This window comes from Benincasa hispida, chromosome 3 (assembly GCF_027475165.1).
Source record: "Benincasa hispida cultivar pf3 chromosome 3, pf3_genome.v1.1, whole genome shotgun sequence".
NCBI classification, from domain to species: domain Eukaryota; kingdom Viridiplantae; phylum Streptophyta; class Magnoliopsida; order Cucurbitales; family Cucurbitaceae; genus Benincasa; species Benincasa hispida.
In genome coordinates, this window is record NC_143480.1 from 15,672,622 (window position 1) to 15,687,181 (window position 14,560).

At 35.9% G+C, this 14,560-nt stretch overlaps 1 pseudogene; it reads right to left on the reverse strand.

The window, feature by feature from the left end:
• Window positions 1-3,463: 3,463 nt before the first annotated feature.
• Window positions 3,464-4,567, reverse strand: LOC120074129 (peroxisomal targeting signal type 2 receptor pseudogene; annotated as a pseudogene).
• Between the last annotated feature and the right edge of the window lie 9,993 nt (window positions 4,568-14,560).

Consider the following 14,560-nt stretch of genomic DNA (forward strand, 5'->3'; position numbering starts at 1 on the left):
GCGTGAATGTTACCTTTTTCACGAGCTTCCTCTTTCATGACCATTTTAGGTGCTGCTATAGAGTCGTATTTGTTTTATCTGTTCTGTGACTTCCATTTTTTTAAGATTAATAATTTTTTACATGGTTTGTCATTTATATTTTTCTTTCTTTAAATATTCCATCTTTCTTTGTCCCATCATTATTTTTCGGAACATTATGCAGCTTATGCATTATTTTTCCTGATTTTCTGTTGAAAAACTTGAGATGATTTTCCTGGAATGAATGTTCACCCCTTGCTCATGCTTCACAAGTAATTTTTTTTTTCCATATTTTTCTTTTGACATTATGGTTGGATATATTGACTGTAATCATGACCTTACTTGAACAGGATCTGTTCTATAGGTTGTACTATTGTGTTCTTGAGTTGTAAGGATATATCTAGGATGCTAGGCTTGTGTGAACATGAAGTAGACAACCTATATAGATGCCAACCTGAAATTTGCGGGTATGAATTATTCAGTGTATCATTTCAGCACGAGGAGGGATCAAAACTAGAAAACTAGATTAGGAACTTAGCAGAAGTCGGGCTATTCTAGAACAAGATTGGCTATTCGCTGGATAATGATCCTAAAATTACTATTGTCTACTGGTGTTTAGATTTGGAGTGAGTTTATGATGACTCTTGAGTCAAGTATTTTCATAGTAAATACTATTTCTTTAAGAACGTTTTAAGAGAATCGAATGTTGTGCTTCCTTTAAAAGCATATTTTAAGAATTTCTTGATATCACTTTTGACCAAGTAACTTAATAGTTAATACCATGAAAATTTTGGAAAGTGCTTTGAATTCGTTAAAAGCATTTTGTCCCAACCCCACCTTTACTCTTGTCTTGTGGTCTATTTATAATCAATAAGAACTCTGTGTAGACTTTTCTTAAGTCAATTTTTAACCTTTCAGCCATGTATTCGATCTCCATTAAGTAACTATGTACTAGTTTTAGATAAGGATGAAGACGGTAATTTGAAACCGCAACACCTTTAGTTGGAAGGATAGCATCTCATAAGTTGGGTTGGAATAATTTTTCTGCTGCATAAACCGGAATGAGAAGTCATACAGTATTCTTGATGCCTTTACCTACCTACTCTAATGTATCTGCGTGTTGTATAGTTGTGATTATTAGATAAGTCCACGCTTGGCAAGTTGGTATTTTCCAATGCATGCATACAAGACTTGCAATCTATAGATGCACGGTGTAGAAAGGCCTGCAACTGCACTATGTATTCGGATCCAGAATGGTACTCATCTTGATTCTTAGACAGTGTCTGGACCATTTGAATCTACACTATACTCATGCAGTCACACACTTGCACATAAGGATGACTTTCATCTTTAGATCAAATCATCCTACCAAAACATTTATCTTTATAATATAACTTGAGGAATTTAATGCGTTTTAACACTAATTCCATTCACTTTTGTTTAACAAGTCTTTGGGATGAAAATTTGAATCTATATAATACTGTTTTCTTTAAGTGAGTATGTATAACTTGGGGGAATACTTTTGTTTGTAAGCAGTTAGAAAGTCAATCCAAACAAGTTCTTAGTTTGATTCTAAAATAGTTTGTCGTTCCTTCATGCAGTAATATTATATTGTATTATAAAAATGTTTGAGACCAAATACTATTATCAATGCGCCTTCACCTAAAGTTTTTCATTAACTGGTAGTGATTACATTTTGTTCTGTTCTATATAATTTGATTGAATGTTGTTTCTGGTTATCTCGAGTCAAAAGGTTAGGTAGGATAACAAGAAAATGGTGTTGAGTGGATTGCAGGCAGATTAAGGTCGTGATAGAAGGAACCCGTGCGAGAAATCCTGGAAAATGTAACAGTGGAGTATTACACGTAGCAGGAAATGGTTCATCGGATGGAGAAAGAAATTTATAGGGCAACCTCAGTATTGTTACTTTGCAACCAGCAGAAGGGAAAGCGAGAGATTGTGGAAAGTAAAGAGATTGTGAAAAGTAAAGTAAAATTGTTGAATGAGCATTGAAGAATTTGTTTGTCAATGGCAAATAATCCTCAAAAAGTGATTTTTTAGACTTGGGTTAACTATGTCTAAGAAAAGAAGACAATTTGACCATAATTGGACTTCAAGTTTCCAAATTTGTAGTCAAATTTATAGTTTAGTATATAGAGAATAGATTATCATTTCAATTATTTTTTATATTCATATTTAATTTATAATTTATCAACTAAAGGTGTTGCGGTTTTAAATTACCGTCTTCATCCTTATCTAAAACTAGTACATAGTTACTTAAAGGAGATCGAATACATGGCTGAAAGGTTAAAAAACGACTTAAGAAAAGTCTACACAGAGTTCTATTGATTATAAATAGACCACAAGACAAGAGTAAAGGTGGGGTTAGGACAAAATACTTTTGATGAATTCAAAGCATTTTCCAAAATTTTCATGGTATTAACTATTAAGTTACTTGGTCAAAAGTGATATCAAGAAATTCTTAAAATGTGCTTTTAAAGGAAGCACAACATTTGGTTCTCTTAAAACGTTATTAAAGAAAGAGTATTTACTATGAAAATACTTGTCTCAAGAGTCATCATAAACTCACTCCAAGTCTAAACACCAGTAGACAATGGTAATTTTAGGATCATTAACCAGTGAATAGACAATCTTGTTCTAGAATAGCCCGACATCTGCTAAGCTCCTAATCTAGTTTTCTAGTTTTGATCCCTCCTCGTGCTAAAATGATACACCGAATAATTCATACACGCAAATTTCAAGTTGGCATCTATATAAGTTGTCTACTTCATGTTCACACAAGCCTAGCATCCTAGATATATCCTTACAACTCAAGAACACAATAGTACAACCTATAGAACAGATCCTGTTCAAGTAAGGTCATGATTACAGTCAATATATCCAACCATAATGTCAAAAGCAAAATATGGAAAAAAAATTACTTGTGAAACATGAGCAAGGGGTGAACATTCATTCCAGGAAAATAATCTCAAGTTTTTCAACGGGAAATCAGGAAAAAGAATGCATAAGCTGCATAATGTTTCGAAAGATAACGATGGGACAAAGAAAGCTGGAATATTTAGAGAAAGAAAAATATAAATGACAGGCCATGTAAAAAAATTATTAATCTTACAAAAATGGAAGTCACGGAACAGATAAAACAAATATGACTCTATAGCAGCACCTAAGATGATCATAAAAGAGGAAGCTCGTGAAAAAGGTAACATTCGCTTAATAATCTATAGTTTGCAAGTTTATTCAATCTTGAACAAAGTAAATGACTATAATAACACACTCAGTTCAATCTTGAACTAACATATATTCTGCCAACAAGTAGCACATTCTCATCTTTCATAACACTAAAATGGCTTATTAACTTAAAACCTATGAGCTGTAACATGAAAAAATCATAAATTTATAGGAAGTAGAAAAATCTTTCCTTTTCTTAAGGGGCTCTTGGATCCGTCCCATGCTGCCATACATAAACAAGCTCATCCCATCCAGTGCTGGCATGCAGGCCTTTGACAAGCACGCTCATATCGATTCCTACGACGAATTCAGTGTGATGATCATATCTCCCAACATGAGCATCCTTCAGCATGTAATCCCACAAACAGACAGTCATATCGTAGGAGCAGGAGGCTAACAAACCCTGTCGATGCGGGGAGAATTTCACTTTCCTAACTGCATATCCATGGCCATTCAATACAGAAACGGGGGTCCTGTAGCTCCTAACATCCCATACCCTAATCGATTTATCGACCGAAGCCGTAGCAATACAACAATCATCGTACTTATTCCAATTGCAAGATAGAACTTCGAAATCATGAGCTGGAATTATCATGGTGGAGCCTGGTTCTCGCACATCTCAAATGAGAACGGTGCAATCGCCAGAGGCGGAAGCGAAGACATCGCCGTGACGAGGGTTCTAGATAGAGGAATAGACGCAATAGGCATGCTCTTTGAATGTTCTGACACTAGTGGGGCGGTCTAGGGTCCAGAGCTTGGTGGTATCGTCCAAGGAGGAAGTCAAAAAGGATTCGTGACGAACGGGGTTGTGGTCAGCAGAGTGAACCTCGCGAGTATGTTCGTGGAAGGAACGAATGGGATTAGATGTGGGGGGAAGAGCGAGGTCGTAAAGCTTGACAGAGCCATCGACGATGGTGGCGACGAGAAGGGAGTCGTGAGACTTGGACCAAGAGACGTCGTAGACTCCATCGGTGGTGTCGAAGGCGATGTGCTCAGATATGGGACCGACGGGATTGAGATCGAGGACGTGAAGGCGACCATTGCCAAGGATTTCAAAATTTGTGGTGGTGGCGACAGCGATGCGAGCCTCGTAGAAGGGACTGAACTTGACGGAGTAGCCATTGAAGGGAGTCTTAAAGACGGGCATGGTTGAGGAGTGAGGAGAACCTCTCTGTGTCTCTCTCTGAAGTCTGATCTCACCCTCTCGGTTAGTTCGAAGCTACGCATCTCTTTTTCAATCCTCTTATCCAACTTGAAATTGCAATTCCCCTTTCCCATTCCAATTACACCTTCCTTTCCCTCTTTTGTTTCTATCCTATCATAATCTTTTAATTTTCCTTTTCACTTATTTATTTATTTTTCATTTACCTTCGCACAATACTCCTTTCACCAAATTTTCCCTAAATTGATAAAATAGAAAATGTCGATATGATTTTTTACAGAAAAAAAGGTTTATATGAGGATGAGCACAATAGAAAGGACTACTAATTTTTTCTTTTTTAAAATTTTTGTTAAGTGACCGCTAGGAAATTTTAGTCAATATCTTTTTTCTTTCTTTCTTTTTTCTTTTTTTGTTAAAATACCATTCTAGTAGGAAAAATTAAAAGGATATTGTTCTTTTAGAAACTATGTAGGAAAGTATTGTTGTTTTCAAACTCTTTGTAAAAATGTTGTTTTTTTTTTTAAATAAGTCAAGGGTTGAAAATTCTACCTAGATAGGTCGAATTTTGAACGCTCGTCGTACTTTGAACCCTCGACCTTGCCCTAACATTATTGAGTCTGTTTAATTATCACTTCGGAGACCTTCATCATAATTATTTGATGTGGAGAGAATGAAAGACCTTCCTCATTCCGGAGACCTTCCTCATAACACTCATAATTATTTGATGTGTTAAAAATAATTTTGTAATGGGAGAGAACGAAAGAGGGAAGAGTAAGAGAGAGAGCGAGATCAAAGAGAGCGAGATATTGAGAGAGAGCGGGATATTGAGAGAGAGCAAGAGTGGGGAGAGCGAGATATTAAGAGAGAGCGAGAGTTTCCAGTTCTTTTTCTTTTTAACTTGGGAGTTTCCAGCTTGATATGTTATTCTTTCTAACCCATTCATTGGTGCATATCTGGCACGAAGCTTCTGTTACAACCCTTTGTGTCCCTAGCTTATTCCCCTGCAATCGAAAGAGCTCAACAATCCAAAATAAAGGGAAATCAAGTAGAAAAAGAGAATTTAGAAGAACTTAAGAAGAAACAACAATTCTTCTCATTAATATGGTTTCAACGGTTAAATTCGATACATTGCACAAAACTCTCAAAGACAATAATTCTCCTAAACAGTCTTATTTATAGCTTTATCCTATGGACCATTATGTATTGATGTGTTAAAAATAATTTTGTATTGGGAGAGAACAAAAGAGGGAAGAGTAAGAGAGAAAGTGAGATTTTGAGAGAGAGCGAGATTTTGAGAGAGATCGAGAGTTTCCAGCTTTTTTCTTTTTAATTTGGGAGTTTCCAGCTTGATATGTTATTCTCTCTAACCCATTCATTGGTGCATATCTGGCACGAAGCTTCTGTTACAACCCTTTGTGCCCCTAGCTTATTCCCCTGCAATCGAAAGAGCTCAACAATCCAAAATACAAGGGAAATCAAGTAGAAAAAGAGAATTTAGAAGAACTTAAGAAGAAACAACAACTCTTCTCATTAATATGGCGATCAAATTCGATATACTGCATAAAACTCTCAAAGACAATAATTCTCCTAAACAGTCTTATTTATAGCTTTATCCTATGGACCATTATTTATTGATGTGTTAAAAATAATTTTGTATTGGGAGAGAACGAAAGAGGGAAGAGTAAGAGAGAGCGAGATATTGAGAGAGAGCGAGATTTTGAGAGAGATCGAGAGTTTCCAGTTTTTTTTAACTTGGGGGTTTCCAGCTTGATATGTTATACTTTCTAACTCATTCATTGGTGCATATCTGGCACGAAGCTTCTGTTACAACCCTTTGTGCCCCTAGCTTATTCCCCTACAATCGAAAGAGCTTAACAACCCAAAATACAAGGGAAATCAAGTAGAAAAAGATAATTTAGAAGAACTCAAGAAGAAACAACAACTTTTCTCATTAATATGGTTTCAACGATAAACTTTTCTCATTAATATGGTTTCAACGATCAAATTCGATACACTACACAAAACTCTCAAAGACAATAATTCTCCCAAACAGTCTTATTTATAGCTTTATCCTATGGACCATTATGTATTGATGTGTTAAAAATAATTTTGTATTGGGAGAGAACGAAAGAGGGAAGAGTAAGAGAGAGCGAGATTTTGAGAGAGCAAGATTTTGAGAGATATCGAGAGTTTCCAGTTTTTTTCTTTTTAACTTGGGAGTTTTCAGCTTGATATGTTATTCTTTCTAACCCATTCATTGGTACAACCCTTTGTGCCCTTAGCTTATTCCCCTGCAATCGAAAGAGCTCAACAATCCAAAATACAAGGGAAATCAAGTAGAAATAGAGAATTTAGAAGAACTTAAGAAGAAACAACAACTCTTCTCATTAATATGGTTTCAACGATCAAATTCGATACTGTCACACCCCCTCCCAAGCCTTAAACCCTAAGACCGGGAAGAGAGCGTGAGGGTGACTATATAGCCTTCTAAGACAATACTTATGCTCAATATTTCCCCTATCTATCCATACATATAATTAAATTTTCTTCCTAGTCTTTGTTACATGGTCTGAGCTGTACCTCAAGAGTTTACCGAATTCTTAGATGGTGGTGGTGGGTGATGGACTCTTCTTTGAACACTCCGCTTTGCTACCTGGGGGGAGGGGATTAAGAAAACATTTTGAAGAGTGTGAGCTACTAAGCCCAGTGAGTGGTTCTTTTAGGAAGGAAATGACTTTGAAAATCATCATTTTTGGGAAATCAATCTCATGCCAACATTCACATTGTAACTCATGCACAGTCAAAGATATAGTCATGCAATCAGTAACCTTTATCCTAAAAAGCTACATGTGGTATGCATATCATAACATCAATCAATACAATCACCTATGGAAACCTTCCTATGACCCAATTCCAGCCAATGTAAACATCAACCATTTTATTTATCCTGCTAGTCATGCTTAGGTACTTGACTATATTTCCCGCCAATCATCACCGACTATTATTTTGCGTCGACCAAAGACGACTATTATTTCTCGCCGACCAAAGCCGACTATATTTTCCCGCCAAGCACCTTTTTGTTAAGCATGCTAACTATATCCCGGGCATAATCTCAGTTTCCATAGTCATTACACAAACAATATCATGGCATCATCGTATCATCAAAAGCATGTATTTTGCATCTACATATGCATATATTCCAATATCATAGTATAAAGCTAAGTAAATACTCATAATATGCATTTTCTATCAAAACTGTATAACAACCACAATATTCTTTATTTATCAAAACTATATAATATAATATTCACAACATGCTTTTATATACAAAAGCTGTGTAACATTCAGCATACGTACCAAAGTTATATAATACTCATGATATATCAAAACTATATCATATAAACAGTACGTAACAAAGCTATAATAATACTCCTATTAAGCATTTATTTATTAAAACTTCACAGTATATCAAAACTATAATAACCCTCATAATACGTTAAAGCTGTAACACTCACTGTTTTGCTAGTTTCCCCTTTCGTAATTTGTTCCTACCATTATCGTTGTTTGCAAGGAAAATTTCCAAATTAATATTATTTCTTAAATATAATTAAAAATACTTTCTAAAGAACTACCGACTTACCCTACTTAGACCGAATTGGAATTTGAGCAGCACCTTCTTCGAATTTCCTTTCTTCAAGACCAACGGCAGCCTATTCACTAAAAACTCACTCTCTCTATAGGATTTTTACTACTGGAATTTGTTTGGAATGAGTTTAACTTTCAGCCGAGGCCTCCTATTTATAGCCGTTCCCAGCTCCTTTCTGTGCGACAACTCACCATATAAATGGCTTCTCCTTAAGCTACCTACACTAACTTTGGCTAGCCGAGCTTTGAGTTGTCTAATTCTGGTTTTGCCAACCAAAATTTTCTTAATTTGCATGTAATCTCAGCCACCATCCCCTTAAGTTTTCTTACATGAAATCTCCCTTTGCCACTTCAACCGCTTAATTTTCGAATTAATTATCCAAATTACTAATGAACGCATCTAGCCCCTTTAAAATGCGTCCATCTGTCCAATCTTGCTCTGTCCGCTCTCGTGGCTCTCGCTCTCTCCAACTTTCTCGCTAGTTTTTCTCTCGTCGCTCTTGCTCTCTCACTTTCTCGCTTCGAATCTCGCTCTCTTTAATCTTGCTGGTGTCGCTCTCTCCAATCTCGCTAGGGTCGCTCTCTCCCCCTTTCTCGCCCAAACTGCTTTCTCTAACCTTGCTTCCTTCTATCTGTTCAAGCCGTTCTCTCCAATCTCGCTCTCTCCCACTTTCTCTCCAACTTTCTCTCCAATCTCGCTTGGCATTACGCGTATGTTGGTTCAATGCTTCCTTCACCGCTTGCGACACGTGGATAACACTTACAGCTTCAATTTCCAGTTTAACACGTGTACAGATAATTAACCTTTAACCTCAAAGAAGCGCCTCAATTTTTCCAAAATCTCTCAAATTCTTTTTTTTTTTTTCTCTTCCTCCTGGTTTTCCTATTAATTCTCCAATTTCCAATTAAAGGTAGCTGTAACGTCCTTTAAGAAAAATGTTAATAAACCTCTTAACTTACCTAAATCCCTCATAATTTAATTTATATATCTCGTTTTTAATTTAATTATATATATATATATATATACATATATATACATACATACATACATACATATATATATATATACATATATATACATATATATATTAATATTTTGTTTCCTCATGCTTCCTAAATCAGGGTTAGGGTATTACATCTACCACCCCTTAAATAAAATTTTGTCTTCGAAATTTAAACGAAACTTAATTCACAACAGGGTTTTTATTTAATAAGTTATAGTTTTATTACACCACAACTTTTATTCTACTCTCCAAAAACTTTTCCTTTCCCTTTTCCCACCACTGACCTATTGTCGTCTCTTTCTCGAGTTACTCCATATAGTTGTCCTAACGTCACTTTCCCGGTTTCTTCTTTTCTTCTTCCTACAGTTCGTCCTTCGTTATTGGTCATTGATTTTCCTCTTAGATTGTTGGATGGTTGTATATTTCCAGTATCCATCAATTGAGGGCACTCTCGTTTAAAGTGTTCTGGTTCGCCACATTTGAAACAGGTGTGTGGCCGTTCTTGGGTTTGTTCCCAACATCTGCCCCGGTGATATTAATTACAAACCGGGCATCTTGATCTTTGATTAATGCTCATCATTGATTCCCTTAATCGGCTTTCCTGTTCAGGATCTGTTTTGGCATTGGTGACTCCCCTTCTTTTCCATCCACTCCTGTTTTCTACCTTGAGGACAAAATTTCTTGATTCTTCCTTCCGCCACCGACTCATTAGGGATTCTTTTTTCTACTCGCATTGCTGCTTCTATTAGTTTGGAAAACTCTCCCCATTCAACAGTTACTGTAATCGGAGTTCGAATTTCTTGCTTCAATCCTATTTCAAACCTCCGACAGCGTTCCTTTTCATCCGCTACTATGTTTAAAGCATAGTTAGATAATTCTGTATACTTTAATTCATACTCCGCTACAGTCATGTTCCCTTGCATGAGCTACAGGAATTCATCTTGCTTCATATCCCTGTATGATCGGGGATAAAATCTTTCGAAAAATACTTTTCAAAATTCTTCCAAACATATCTCCTCTTGTTCGCCCCTTCTGTTCTTTAGTAGCTTCCACCAATCTTCTGCCTATTTTTGTAGTAAGAATGTGGCAAGACTTACCTTACGGTTTGGTTCATCCAAATTTCTACGTCTGCAGGGTCTTTGGTTCCTTCAAAGTTTGTGGCCCCTAACGCTTTTAATCGCTCTATCCCATATTTCTTTTCGGGATCAGGTCGTATAAATTCTAGGCTCGCTTGAAATTTTTGGGTAAATTTGTCTATTTGTTCCTCCTCTCTGGATTTTTCTTTTGGGTGACTCGAGATACTTTCCTTTCCAGAAGGTTGTCCAGTTCCACATTTCCCACTTCTCGGCATTTTGTCTACAATCATTCATATATTAGGTTAAACACATGTTACTAACATACAATTTTATTTATAAACATCGATCATATCTACATATTATTTAGAATGGTAGGTTTCTTTTCCTCAGATTTCTATCTTTTTTTTTTCTTTTTTCAGTGGTCTATGGATTTCTAGATAATCCTAGGTTCACAAAGGTTTGTTGGATTCTTTCATTTCTCCATATACACCTTTTTGTTAAGCATGCTATATATTCCACTATATCCCGGACATAATCTCAGTTTCCATAGTCATTACACAAACAATATCATGACTATCATCGTATCATCAAAAGTATGTATTTTGCATCTACATATGCATATATTCCAATATCATAGTATAGAGTTAAGTAAATACTCATAATATGCATTTACTATCAAAACTGTATAACAGTCACAATATTCTTTATTTATCAAAGCTATATAATATAATATTCAAAATATGCTTTTATATACAAAAGCTGTGTAACATTCAGCATACGTACCAAAGTTATATAATACTCATGATATATCAAAACTATATCATATAAACAATACGTAACAAAGCTATAATAATACTCCTATTAAGCATTTATTTATTAAAACTTCACAGTATATCAAAACTATAATAACCCTCGTAATACGTCAAAGCTGTAACACTCACTGTTTTGCTAGTTTCCCCTTTCGTAATTTGTTCCTGCCATTATCGTTGTTTGCAAGGAAAATTTCCCAATTAATATTATTTCTTAAATATAATTAAAAATACTTTCTAAAGAACTACCGGCTTACCCTACTTAGACCGAATTGGAATTTGAGCAGCACTCCTTTGAATTTCCTTACTTTAAGACCAACGGCAGCCTATTCACTAAAAACTCACTCTCTCTATAGGATTTTTACTACTGGAATTTGTTTGGAATGAGTTTAACTTTCAGCCGAGGCCTCCTATTTATAGCCGTTCCCAGCTCCTTTCTGTGCGACAACTCACCATATAAATGGCTTCTCCTTAAGCTACCTACGCTAACTTGGGCTAGCCGAGCTGTGAGTTGTCTAATTCTGGTTTTGCCAACCAAAATTATCTTAATTTGCATGTAATCTCAGCCGTACACCATCCCCTTAAGTTTTCTTACATGAAATCTCCCTTTGCCACTTCAACCGCTTAATTTTCGAATTAATTATCCAAATTACTAATGAACGTATCTAGCCCCTTTAAAATGCGTCCATCTGTCCAATCTTGCTCTGTCCGCTCTCGTGGCTCTCGCTCTCTCCAACTTTCTCGCTAGTTTTGCTCTCGTCTCTCTTGCTCTCTCTCACTTTCTCGCTTCGAATCTCGCTCTCTTTAATATCGCTGGTGTCGCTCTCTCCAATCTCGCTAGGGTCGCTCTCTCCCCCTTTCTCGCCCAAACTGCTTTCTCCAACCTTGCTTCCTCCTATCTGTTCAAGCCGTTCTCTCCAATCTCGCTCTCTCCCAGTTTCTCTCCAATTTCTCTCCAATCTCGCTTGGCATCACGCGTATGTTGGTTCAATGCTTCCTTCACCGTTGCGACACGTGGATAACACTTACAGCTTCAATTTCCAGTTTAACACGTGCACAGATAATTAACCCTTAACCTCAAAGCCATCCAATGAGAAATTTCAAAAGAAAGCGCCTCAATTTTTCCAAAACCTCTCAAATTCTCTTTTTCTTCTTCTTCTTCTTCTTCTTTTTTTCCCTCTTCCTCCCGGTTTTCCTATTAATTCTCCAATTTCCAATTAAAAGTAGCTGTAACGTCCTTTAAGAAAAATGTTAATAAACCTCTTAACTTATCTAAATCCCTCCTAATTTAATTTATATTTCTCTTTTTTAATTTAATTATATATATATTTTTTTGTTTTTAATATTCTGTTTCCTCATGCTTCCTAAATCAGGGTTAGGGTATTACAGATACACTGCACAAAACTCTCAAAGACAATAATTCTCCCAAACAGTCTTATTTATAGCTTTATCCTATGGACCATTATGTATTGATGTGTTAAAAATAATTTTGTACTGGGAGAGATCGAAAGAGGGAAGAGTAAGAGAGAGAGCGAGATTTTCCAGTTTTTTTCTTTTTAACTTGGGAGTTTCCAGCTTGATATGTTATTCTTTCTAACCCATTCATTGGTGCATATCTGGCACGAAGCTTCTTTAACTTGGCAGTTTCCAGTTTTTTTCTTTTTTGGTCTTTTTTTTTTTTTTTTGGAAACTTTATGAAGGGTAGTTTTTTCATCTCAAGTGATTTGATGGTGGAGAGAACGAAAGACCTTCCTCATAACACTCATAATTATTTGATGTGTTAAAAATAATTTTGTATTGGGAGAGAACGAAAGAGGGAAGAGTAAGAGAGAGAGCGAGATTATGAGAAGAGCGAGATTTGAGAGAGCGAGATTTTGAGAGAGAGCGAGAGCGAGATCTTGAGCAGCGAGAGTTCGAGAGAGAGAGAGCGAGATATTGAGAGAGAGCAAGAGCGAAGAGAGCGAGAAATGAGTGTGTTTCCAAATGGGTTAGAAAGAATAACATATCAAGCTGGAAACTCCCAAGTTAAGAAGGAAAAAACTGGAACTCTCGCTCTCTCCCCGCTCTCGCTCTCTCTCAATTTCTCGCTCTCTCCGCTCTCGCTCTCTCTCAATTGCTCGCTATCCGCTCTCGCTCTCTCTCAATTGCTCGCTATCCGCTCTCGCTCTCTATCAATATCTCGCTCTCTCTCTTACTCTTCCCTCTTTCGTTCTCTCCGCTCTCCGCTCCCCGCTCTCGCTCTCTCTCAATATCTCGCTCTCTCCGCTCTCTCCGATCTCGCTCTCTCTCAATATCTCGCTCCCTCTCTTACTCTTCCCTCTTTCGTTCTCTCCCAGTACAAAATTATTTTTAACACATCAAATAATTATTTATGAGTGTTATGATGAAGGTCTTTCTTTCTCTCCATCGTCTAATCGACTTTTTGATTCTATTGCAAGTCATTGTGTTCCTGTTATTATAAGTGACGATATTGAGCTGCCATATGAAGATGTCTTGGATTACTAAAAATAATAATGTTAGGAAAGAACAGTTGTTAATTAAATCAATGAACAGGTACCGTAGATCTCAACTTCTCCTAAAGAACAGTTGATAATGAAATCAATGAACATAGGAAGTTTTGTGATGAAGGTCTCCGGAATGATATTCAAATAATAATGTTAGGTCGAGGGTTCAAATTTCGACGTACAAAAATAACGAAAGGGAAAGGTCGAGCGTTCAAATTTCGACCTATTTAAAAAAAAAAAAAAAAAACAACAATATTTTTACAAATAGTTTGAAAACAACGATATTTTCCTAAATAGTTTCTAAAAGGACAATATTATTTTAATTTTTCCGAAAATTTAGATCAAACAATATTCAGACCATATATTTTCAAAAAATTATATTATATGATAAATTATAAATTAAATATGAATATAAAAAATAATTGAAATGATAATCTACTTTTCTCTATATACTAACTATAAATTTGACTACAAATTTGGAAACTTGAAGTCCAATTATGGTCAAATTGCCTTCTTTTCTTAGACAAATCACTACCAGTGAATGAAAAACTTTAGGTGAAGGCGCATTGACAATAGTATTTGGTCTCAAACATTTTTATAATACAATATAATATTACTGCATGAAGGAACGACAAACTATTTCAGAATCAAACTAAGAACTTGTTTGGATTGACTTTCTAAGTGCTTACAAACAAAAGTATTCCCCCAAATTATACATACTCACTTAAAGAAAACAGTATTATATAGATTCAAATTTTCATCCCAAAGACTTGTTAAACAAAAGTGAATGGAATTAGTGTTAAAACGCATTAAATTCCTCAAGTTATATTATAAAGATAAATGTTTCGGTAGGATGATTTGATCTAAAGATGAAAGTCATCCTTATGTGCAAGTGTGTGACTGCATGAGTACAGTGTAGATTCAAATGGTCCAGACACTGTCTAAGAATCAAGATGAGTACCATTCTGGATCCGAATACACAATGCAGTTGCAGGCTTTTCTACACCGTGCATCTATAGATCGCAAGTCTTGTATGCATGCATTGGAAAATACCAACTTGCCAAGCGTGGACTTATCTAATAATCACAACTAT